At 40.2% G+C, this 9,855-nt stretch overlaps 1 long non-coding RNA gene across 5 annotated transcripts in view; it reads left to right on the forward strand.

Moving 5' to 3' along the window:
• Positions 1 to 8,088, forward strand: part of LOC143392378 (uncharacterized) — a 37,287-nt gene extending 29,199 nt beyond the window's left edge. For all 5 annotated transcript variants that reach the window (XR_013090358.2, XR_013090360.2, XR_013090357.2 and 2 more), the window contains 3 exons: positions 4,022 to 4,162; positions 5,089 to 5,218; positions 7,920 to 8,088. This is a non-coding gene — a long non-coding RNA (uncharacterized LOC143392378). The remainder of the gene's footprint in view (positions 1 to 4,021; positions 4,163 to 5,088; positions 5,219 to 7,919) is intronic.
• The last annotated feature ends 1,767 nt before the right edge of the window (positions 8,089 to 9,855 follow it).

Consider the following 9,855-nt stretch of genomic DNA (forward strand, 5'->3'; position numbering starts at 1 on the left):
ACACTCCTTGGCTCTATGTAGAGTGGCAGATAGGTTTTGCTGGGCTTATTTACAGATGAGGAACTGGGTTCCAAAAGGCTAAGGAGCTGTTGAGCTTATGTAGCTCTTTGCAGATATGGGATGAAAATCCATTAAAATGTTAGTAATCACTGTCCCCCAGATACCTATAACATAGAGGCAAAATCATGACTGCAAATGAAAGATATAATGTGACATATTCCCTGGGAAGTACAGGGCAGGATAATTGGAGGTTTAGAAGAGAAGTAAATCATGTTTCATTGGCTTTCTGTTAGAGAGGTTAGGAACTAGCTTATAAATATGGGAAAGATATGGGTGGTGGTAATGGTGAGGAGGTGTTCCTGGAGAAGCATGACTAGAGATCTGGTGTTTGAGCTTCCGTTTCATTCTCGGCTTCTGACAGCTTGTCATTCATCATTATATTTGAAGGCTCAGCTTGTCTAGGCCAATCTGAACAAGAGAGAGGAAGCTTGGTTTTTCTCTTTCATATCTGAAGGTGTCCATGATCTTCCTGGGAGCCTATGATACCCCTGAAGCCATGACTCCTTCACTTTGGTTTTTGCTTCCCTGCTTATCTGACTGCCCCATATCTGGAGACTGCCTGCTCCCCAGTCTGATACCTGTTACCTTGCTGTTCCAAGAATACACACACGGATGCCATTTCCTGTCATCCCTACTGAACCCCACCCATTGTGTGCTCTCTTGACCCTATGCCGTTAACTGCTCTTGTAGCTCTGAGATGCAGCCCATCTTCCAGTCCTGCTCTCTCAAAATGCCTCAAGACCTATCCAAAGTTAAAATTGTTGAAATCAATTTGGTTGCACCTGATTGACAGGGAAGGACATCAACACTCACAGGATAAAATCTCTATCAGGAAAGAAAGAGATGGATTTGGGGGCTGATTGTGGAAGGTAATGATGCTCTGAGTCTATGTGACAGGTATTTTTCATTTGCCTTTGACCACCTGACCCTCAACCCCAGGAGATTTATCTGTCTGAAAAAACATAAGACCTCAGCAGGCTTTCTTGCTTCTCACTTCTCCTTGATTTGGCAAATGAAAAGCTCCAGCAGGAAATAAGAAGAAGGACATGGGAAGGAGGTCTGGACATTTATTTCTCTTGCTCATTCCTGCAGTGTTACTTAGGATTGAATATGTTGCTAGTCTGAAGGGCATAGTTCCTTTTAAGATAGTATTATCTGTTCGACTGTCTCTGTAAGTTTTTCATAGCTGTCCTTTCTCTCATGGTTGTAGGCATAAAGGTAGTAACATTCACTTAGTAGGCTCAAGTTACTTCACTATCCTTGTGGGTCCTTTTTTACCGATTCCTTATAAAAAGTTCTTTATTAAGATCTCAAATTATTCTAATCTGAAAGCACCATCTCTTTCCTATTGTGATCCTTATTGATACATCTCTTTGACAGTGGACTCTAGAATCTGTCCTAACCCAGCCATCTTTGTGCCAGGCTTATGGCCTGGAAAAGTGTTTGAAGGACTGGTTTGAGGGAATTGTAACAGTGGAAGCCCAAGTTGGTGCTGGCTATTAAATAGAAGTAGAACTGAAGCTATTAACCAGGGGCTTGATTTTCTTCCATAGGGAATAATTCTGTATCTTGGACTTCATAGAGTAATTGGAATTCTAACATGAAGTCTAGATTCCTCTCAAATTCATTTTCCAAATGGAAGTTGCATCATTTATTCTAACCTAACTGTGCAAGTCATACAGTATCACTTTGGCCACATTTATTCATCTAAAGTTAGTCTAGGTGTGCCTAAATTTAAGGAGAGGGAGTGAATGTCTAGAACCAAGGATTGTTGGGAGACCATGTTTGGAGATTAACAACCATCCTGAGCTTAGGGTGATTATTTTGGCATCAGTAGAGGCAGCAACAAGGATTGGCGGCATCTCTTTGGAATACAGAGTTTCTAGTGTAGATAAGACAATAGTCTTGAGAACAAACAAGTGATTCTTCCTTTCATCCACATTTCTGCAGGTTGAAGTCCTTTTGGAAAATCAGAAAAGGGACTGACCTGGGAGACATGTAAATCTGGGGTCTTAAGTGTTACACTTTGGAACACATGGCAATTAAGGAGGCAAAAGTATCCCAGTTTCATATAAATGAATAAAACAAGGTTCACAATGTTTCATTTAGTAGTTGAGTCAAACCTAGGCCTGACTTCTACCAAAACCTTTTATCTCTAAGCCAGGGGCACATTACTCAACATGTCTACAGTTCAGAGAAGACTAATAAATGTGTCAAACTAAACACCACTGGCAAGAAGCATTTTATATTGCAACTAAGCAGAACACCTACCTAAAAAACTACCTTTGAACATGCATGGGGTTTAAACAAAACCCAGACTGAAGGCGGTATTGTAGATGGTGTGAATGGTGCCTGTGGATGGTACAGATGAGGTTCTGCCTTTTCTTCTTTTCAGTGGGGCTAGAATTTGCAAAGACTGGGGTTTTCACCACTTTCTTTTATTTAATTTTTAAAATTTTATTTATTCTAATTAGTTATATATGACAGCAGAATGAAATTCAATTCATATTACACAAATGAGCATAATTTTTCATGTTTCTGGTTGAACACAAAGTAGAGTCATACCATTCGTGTTTTCATACACGTACTTAGGGTAATGATGTCTGTCTCATTCTGCCATCTTTCTTACCCCCATATCCCACCTTCCCCTCCCTCCCCTTTGCCCTATCTAAAATTCGTCTATTCCTCCCATGCTCCCCACCATTCCATTATCAATCAGTATCCTTATATCAGATGGTTGGATCTAGGTTGGATCCACATTTTAGCTATTGTGAATTGTGCTGCAATAAACATTGATGTGGCTGTGTCACCACTTTTTTATGGAATGGAACCCAAAGAGATAAGCACTGTGCTCCAACCCCTTCCCACACCCTCCCTAAAGGCTGCCAATTGACAACCTCTGTACTGGATTCTACTATCACCTCTGCCAGTATATTGTTTCATTTAATCTTCACAATTCCCTATAAAGCAAATATTATTATATCCATTTCACTGATAAGGAACTGATTACAGAGGGAGTATGCTGTTTATGCAAGCACCTGCTTTGCCTACCTGAAAAAGGTGATTGTTAGATATAACAAAAAATGAATATTAAAATGCGTGTCAAATACACATGGCATTTGTAAAGAGCTAAATGCAAAGCATGCTATTGTGTAATTTTAATTTGTTTAACAAAAATATATCAAAAGGTTTCTATAGGTTATGCACTCTCTCCATGCCGTAATAGGCAATGAATGAACCAGATGACAAATCCTTTCCTGTACTGAGCTGACATTCTATTGAAATATCCAGACAATAAACTAAATAAATATGTAAATTATATAATATTTAGAAAGTGATAAATGCTAAAGAGAGACAGCAAAAGGGATATTGGGAGCTATGAAGGGCAGGTGCATTTATTAATAAAGTGGTCAGGGAGGGCTTCTGCATCAGGAGAGGTCTCCATCCTTCCATGAAAAGTGCAGCCCACCAGACAAATCTGGCAGAGGTCTGTCTTTCCAAGGCCACCAACTAGGAACATATTCCCCCATTTGTAAAGGATTTTCAAATAATAAAGAAGATATGACAGAGACCATATGTAGCCTGCAAAATTTAAAATATTTACTATCTGACCTTTTTTCAGAGAAAGTTTGCAGACTTGGCCCACCATGTATGCCATTGATTTGACAACCAGCTCTACACAGATGTAATCTGACAGCATCTGGCCTCAGATGTACTAAACATCCCTTGCTTTCTTCCCCCTGCCTGCCTCCATGGAAGTCCACTTGACACTCACACATGTGCAGCATAGAGATGTGAATTCCTTAACAGCCTAGAGGGCAACCCTTGACAGTGAAGAATGGGAGTGATGGATGAAAGCCTCCCTGCCTCCCTCTATGCCCTTGCAGATAATTCAGGGTTGCTGTCTAGATGCCTCTTCAAAAGGTCCTGGTAGGTTTAAACTCTGTTTCTTTCCCTGTAGTTCTTTGCTGTTGCTGAGAGCTCTTGTTGCAGGGCTCTGCTTTGGAGAGGGAGCCCAGGCTGAGACAGGAGTGACTCCAGAAAGCTGACTCTCAGGCAGGATTCCAGAACTGGTTCACTTGCCAATCATCCTTAGCTGGTGGTAGGTATGGTGGTGGTAATCCTGGCATTCTGGGGCCTCACAATTGCTGAAATTTTCACTAGTAGTAGATTAGTGATAGATTAGGAGGGGGTACATGCAGAAGGTAAAGCATTGGATTATTAGCTTAGCTGAGACTCTGAATGGCATGGGGGTATTAGGACTGTTTTTTCTTATTATAAGGATTGTGGAGTTGGATTTGCCTTTTAAAAGAAACTCTGAAGAAAGCAAATGATAGACTTTGGTTAGCTAACAATCAAGTCGAAATACATTACAAAAAGTCAAAGGAGCATTAGGGAAAACCTCAACTCCTGTAGCCTCAGATAAGACTGTAATGAAAATCAGACCCAGGATTCAAGAGTGGCAGAGCTCCAGAAAAGACAGAATGTAAAGCTAGCTTCCCTATGTTCATGCATAGTGAACATAGTGAATTCCTCACGGATAGGAGTTCTGATAGGAAGGGAGTAAGAAGCAACACCTTGGAGGGAACATATGGGGTATTGGACTAAGAATCTTGCATTTCCAGCTTCCTATCAACACTGAAGGTAACAGAAGCAGCCTCTTTACCCTTTTTAGAAGAAAGCAATCTCCCTTTGATTGGAGCCTGGCAAAATTTTTTCCATAGACAAGTCCCGTGCATGATGATACCTGTACTTCTTAAGATCTGCTCTTTCTGGTGGTCATTGTCCTTAGCCCTCAAACTAGGGACAAGCTGCACCCAAACCCTAATGGAAAAATAATCCTTTCTTCATGAGGAAATAATGTGCTTACAAAAGAACTGCAGGAGCTGGTTAACTAGAGCCAGCGTGACCTCTATGGAAAGGGTCTTGGGGAATATTGCATCAGGAGGAAGTAGAATATAAGGGTAGCTGGAGAATTTGTTGATGTGGGAGCACTGTCTCATGACTTGGTGATTAATATCCTACCAGGGACAACTGGAGCTGACTTCATTACCCTGCTGGAGTGGCTTCTAAATGAAGACAGCCCATAATAAATGACGTGGGGAAGCTCAAACTTCCTTGGCAAAGAACTAAGAAAAGTGCCAGAAGTTCTAAGAAGGTGGGTGTGTTAGAAGGGAGTTATTATGTGGGACTACCAGCAGACTATGTTGTCCCTCAGGGCCCAGAGATACCTGTATCACCTAAGGCATTGCAAGTGGATCATTGGCACTGTCAAAAGGCTGAGTAATGAGGGTCCTCCATGGCCTGAGGTTAGAGGGAGATGCTGCCACAGATAGGGATCCCTGTAATCAGTTGGTCTGATGGGACTCCTTGAAGTTAGAGCCACTTAAGCCTTAAAGGCAAAGATAGATAAACAATGCCTATGGTATTGTTTCACTTCCATAATGAGAAAAGAGAAAAATCAAGAGCTGTTGAGCAAGATCAACTATAATTGTCAAAAGGAAAATTATCTCTAAACCCATTTTCCAGGTTTAAGCCAGAACTTATTTAATAAGGAGAAATCATACCATGCCATTTTAATCACATTTGATAAATATTCTACCTATGCATCCCCAAAAGGACCAAGTGACCATTTATGAGTTGAAAATATCCAGACCTTTTGTGATGCTGGGAATTGAACCTAGGGCCTCACACATGCTAGGCAAGTGCTCCACCACTGAGTTACACTCCCAACCTGCAGACCTTTGGAGAACATTTTGATAGGTGGGTGTTGGGGCTGACTCTGCTACCAGGAGGTGGGATTTTCCTACAAGAACAACTTGTAGAGGGTTTGAGTATAGAGGGTCTGAAAGAGATGAAACAGGCTGATATGTAGGGGAGAGCATTCTAGGCTGAGGACCTGTACATTGCAGAGGGCTGAGGTGAGAGAATGTCTGGTATGTTTTAGCTGCAATCAGGAGGCAGACATGGCTGGAGCAGAGTAGGCCTGTTCCTGAGAAGTAGGAGGTGAAGTCAGAGTATCGAGGGAGGGGGAGATAAAAGGAGTCTTGGGGGTTATGGTAAGAAATTTGTTTTGTCTTGTGTGCAAAATGAGAAGCCAGAGCTGAAAAGTAACTGGACTGACCAATCTTTATAAAAGATCACTCTTATATTAAAAATAGGCTCATGGAAGATGATGGCTTTGGCCTTTATGATAGCAGTAAACTGAACCAACTGAATTTGGCTAATGATTGAGATATGAATTGTTAGAGGAAGAGAGTCTGAACATATTTTGTGGTCTAAGCAACTGGAAAGATTAAGTTGCTATTAATTGGGCTAGGAAATACTAGGAGAGGAACAGGTTTAGAGAATCAATAAGCGTAAAGTCACTGTTTTATCATATATTCATTCTTTCAATTCATCAAATATTAAATGAGTAACTACCAGGCATTGTGTTTGGCTCTGGGAATTATATGGTGATTAAGAACTTGGTCCTCCTAGGCATTCATAGTTTAGTAAACACGTGGTTTACAGTTAAGTATGATAAATGCTATTGTGATTAGAAGAAGGAACCCTGAGATCAAAATGAAGAAGAGCAAGAGGAGAAGAAAATAAAAAGTTCCATGATTTAAGCTGCTATAGTGCACCTGCCTGTCCATTAGCTCCTTTGTTTCATTTAGTTTCAGTGAGTCTTCCCTAGACTTCTGTGAGGTAAGTATTAAAAGAGTAGTGACTCTTTCTTAATTTTGTAGGAAGCATGGCTTGGTTTTGTAATATGAAGAAAATATCTAGGCTTATGCCAAAAACCTAGTACATATCCCTGTGACACAGGTAAGATAAAGACTTGAAAGTCCTTTTTTTTCCCTCTCCTTAAATTCAAACCTTAGAATGTCACTACGCTCTGATCAGCTACTTGGCAGGAAATCAAAGGAATGAGTGCAAGGTGGCTTTGCCTCTTTCTGTATGGAGGAAGGATCCTCTTGCCCCAGCAAATGAGGGGCAGGTGGAACCATCAGTCTACATGAGCTTGGAACCCAGAGTCCCCACCATGAACAAGAAGACTCAGTCACTGTGTGCAATTCAGATTAGCATTTAGTCTTTCTTGGGAAAAGGAGGAAGGAAGTGGGCAGAACAGCAGAAAATTTCCTCTTCTCCCGAAGGTAGGATTAGCTCCCTTTCATAGATGAGAGATTCCACAATTCATCCCCGCTCAGCTCAGCAGTGGATCCTAATCCAGGTCTGACTTTTCCTGCTCTGCGGAATTAATGCCAGTGTCCTTTGAAAAGAGAACCTGTGATCAACTGGAGAGAAAAAGTATGCGGCAGCTTAGAGGCTGTTTTTAGGGGGCACAGGCATTCCCAGAGGAGCAGAGAGTGCCAGGACAAATGAAATTTATGGGTCATGTGGCTCAGATGTTGGGCTTGCCAGATTTCAGCTCTTTCTGAGAAGCATCTCAGACAAGAAAACAAACTTAGATGGGTGAAGGGTTACCCAGACTTTTGACCCCTCTAACATGTCTTCATGTGTTTCTTCCTCAGTTTCAATTCACCATCTTTTTAAAATACTAGTATTATAAAACTACTAAAATAATTTTATTTTGTTATAAAAGTGAGGCCATCTATAACATCATAAAACATAAAATTTTGTTCAGATGAATATAAAAACTACTCATGATACCATGATTTAAAGATATCACAGTGATTTTATTGGTATATTGCCTTCCAGATTTAAAAAAAATATGTCTATGTTTGCAAATGTGACATGTTGTTCCATTTCTCCTTTGTCTAGTACATTCCAAGTTTCAGGTAATAGGGGATGGTCTTGGGCAATGCTAATCCAGATGTGAACACTTTTTTCATTTTTGTCTTCCTCACCTGTAGAGTCCCTGTTGAGTGTCTTGCATGTCTAGAATGAGACTTTGAGCCTGTTGAAAAGTTGGAGAACAATTGAATAGAGAATTGATGCCAACTTTGGAATCTCCAAGACTACGGAGTTTGTTTGGTTTGAAATATGGGATTTGGAACCCAAAGTAAAGTTTTGCCCATTCTTCTGGTCTTCGTGTATGTTCTCAATGCACTAAAGCAGGACTCAGCAAGCCTTTCCTGTAAAGGGTCATATAGTCAATATATTAGGCTTTGAACGAACCATAACAACCACCCCACCTGTCAATGTCGCACAAGGCAAACACAGGGAATGCACAAATGAATGCACATTCCAGTAAAGCAAATTTTATTTTTTATGAAAGAGATGGGAAGCAGGAATAGGTTGAAGAGCCATAGTTTGCTAATGGAATTTACCTGCTAATGGAAGAATATTTGGGAAGAAATTGTAGTATATTTTCCCCCCTTGCTGAAGGCAGAGTACCCCCCCTTGAAACATGCACACATACATGCACACTCACACACACATGCACAATTACACATCTGAAGTGACACCATATATTTAGTTTTTAAAACAATGGTAAAATATGCATGACAAAATTTATCATTTTAACCATTTTAAGTGTACAGTTCAATAGTGTTAAGTATGTTCATGTTGTGCAACCATCACCACCATCCATCTCTAGAACTTGATTCATCTTAAAAACCTGGAGTTCTAGGTTCACAAAACAATAACTACCCCAGAGCCTAGCAACCACCATTCTCCTCTCTGTCTGTGAACTTGACTACCATAAATACCTCATATAAATGAAATCATATAAGTGGAATCATACAATATTTGCCCTTCCTTTTACCTTATTTTTATTTATTTATTTTTATGTGGTGCTGAAGATTGAACTCAGTGCCTCACAAGTGTGAGAGGCAAGCACTCTATCACTAAACTAGAACCTCCAACCCAATATTTGCCCCTTTTGATAGGCTTATTTCAATTAGCATAATGTCTTAAAGGTTCATTTATTTATAGCATGTGTCATACCATAGATTCAATTTTATAATTTCTTAGAACATAGCAATATTTCATCTGTATCTATGTCTTTAAAAAACTTCTGGCAAATACAATTTTTAAAGCCTGCATAATATTCCATTGACTTTGACTGACTGAAGAGGGATTCATTAGAAACCAAAACAACCTCTAATTGGGAGGAGAGCCTGTTGCTTTCTAATGACAAAAGATTAGACTAGGGACTGATACACTAGCAAAAACTACCCAGTTATGAATGAGCTGGTCCCTGGCTGCCCAAGAAAGATGCTCTCTGTAAGGGTGGGCCCAAAAGAAGCAATAAAATCCACTTGGGAAAGACTAATTGCAGAGCAAGCAAAATAAGAGAAGGTTACATTGGGACCTACAGGGCCAGGAGAGCTCTCAGTGAACTTCACAATAAGTAATCTGGCTTTGTTGTGTGCATTCTCTCTCTCTCTCTCTCTCTCTCTCTCTCTCTCTCTTTAACCCTGATGAACTTGACAGGCAGAATGAACACATCCATCAGATAGATGATTCATATTTGTAAACATTCTCCTTTGATGGACATTTCGGTTATTCCCAATGTTTTGCTATTAGAAGCAATGCTCCAATAAGTATCTTTGTACATAGTATTTTTCTACATAGGTCAGCTTAAATTTATTTTATCTTCACCAGTAAATTTATCATGGCTATGAAATTTTTTATCCTTCGGCGCCTAAGAAGCTTGAGGATCTAAGATGACTTAACTGCTAAAAACGTTAATTAACTGGTCTTAAGGAGAACTGGTAAGGCTGACAAGAAACAAAATCTCTGGTCCTTCTTTACAGAGTAATCCCTTCTTAGGGATCAAGCTTGGAGATGGATGGCAGAAAATCAGGCAAGACAATAGGGCAAAAATAACCAGAATGAAGGGCC

The sequence above is a fragment of the Callospermophilus lateralis genome, chromosome 2 (assembly GCF_048772815.1).
Source record: "Callospermophilus lateralis isolate mCalLat2 chromosome 2, mCalLat2.hap1, whole genome shotgun sequence".
Taxonomy (NCBI): Eukaryota; Metazoa; Chordata; class Mammalia; order Rodentia; family Sciuridae; genus Callospermophilus; species Callospermophilus lateralis.